General features: G+C 53.0%; 1 pseudogene; it reads right to left on the bottom strand.

Moving 5' to 3' along the window:
• Positions 1 to 847: 847 nt before the first annotated feature.
• Positions 848 to 984, bottom strand: LOC123151302 (uncharacterized; annotated as a pseudogene).
• Between the last annotated feature and the right edge of the window lie 453 nt (positions 985 to 1,437).

Genomic DNA, 1,437 nt, shown 5'->3' with positions numbered 1-1,437 from the left:
TCCTAAGCACTCGTTCTACTAAAGAAAATGATGCATGCCCTAGTCGATCATGCCACCGTGTTGAGGATAATTTGGTGACACCGTATGCTTGCTTATTGAATCTCCTAATCTCCGGAATCAACGGATAGAGTCCTCGAACGCATCTACCTCGATACAGGATTTTCTTCGTGGCCTGATCCTTGATCAAAAAGAAAAACGGGTGAAACTCGAGAAACACATGATTGTCAATGGCAATGCGATGAACGGATAGAAGATTCATTGATGCTCTAGGGACATGCAAGATTTTTCTAAGATGAATTTTTTGTGAGGAGTTTTAATAATTGAATGGCCAATGTGACGGATTCCCATACCTTCTCCATTAGCTGCATGGATTTGATTGGGGCCGCGGTACTTCTCCCTCATGGTCACCTTCTCCAGCTCACCGGTGATGTGGTTGGTAGCACCATTGTCGACGTACCAGTTTGTGTCGACCTCGTACGAGCCATCCACTCCTCCAGTGACTTTCTCATCACCAGACGAGTCGTTGTCCTCCTGGAAGCGGTACCAGCAGTCCCTCGCCGAGTGTCCAAGCTTGCCACAAATCTGGCAACGGACATCATCTGGACGAGACTTGCTGGAGTTGTTGCGGCGGCCCTTAGGGTTGGTGTAGGAGGGTCGTGCGCCGTTGTTGTTGCCGCGAGAGTTAGGGGCGCCGCTGTTTTCGCTGCTGGTCGCCTTTGGCTTGCGCGGTGGCCCTCGGTAGCGTGAGGAGCCGCCGTCGCCGCCGCGGCGGCCACGTGAAGCGGCGTTAGCAGACAACTTGAACCCACCGCCAGAGTTGTTTCCCTGGAATAGCGCGACTCTCTAGTCGAAGTTACTCATCTGGGCGAAGAGATCATCCAGGGTGACCAGCTGTGTGCGGGTATCGAGGGCAGAGACTAGCGGCTGATACTCCATATCCAATCCAGCAAGGATGTAGGAGATCAGCTCGCTGTCATCTTGAAGAGGTTTGCCTGCTGCAGCAAGCTCATCCGCCAGAGAGCGCGTGTGTGCGAAGTAGGTTGCCACGGACTGCGTGCCCTTCTGTGCATTCACTAGTGCGATGCGGATGTTGTTGACCCTCGACAGCGACTGGGACGAGAACATGCTCGCCAAGGCTGCCCAGAGTTCATGTGCATGGAAGATGGAGGTAACCTGCACTAGAACTTCTTTGGTGAGATTGTTCAATAGATAGCCGAGTACCTGCTGATCCTCTCGGATCTAGACAGCGCGAAGGGGATTTGGGATGGTCTCCTCCTTCCCATCTTTGTCCTTGATGACAACTTGTTTGGCCGGCTCCGGGTTCGTTCCATCAACATACCCGAAGAATCCCGCTCCTCTGTTTTGCGGTGTGATTTGGGTGCGCCAGAGGATGAAGTTGGTGCGGGAAAGCTTTTCCGTGACTTGGCCAGAGAGACC

Source organism: Triticum aestivum, chromosome 1B, assembly GCF_018294505.1.
Source record: "Triticum aestivum cultivar Chinese Spring chromosome 1B, IWGSC CS RefSeq v2.1, whole genome shotgun sequence".
NCBI lineage: Eukaryota > Viridiplantae > Streptophyta > Magnoliopsida > Poales > Poaceae > Triticum > Triticum aestivum.
The sequence above is the reverse complement of the archived record's forward strand: the minus strand, read 5'-3'. Positions and strand labels throughout refer to the sequence as shown.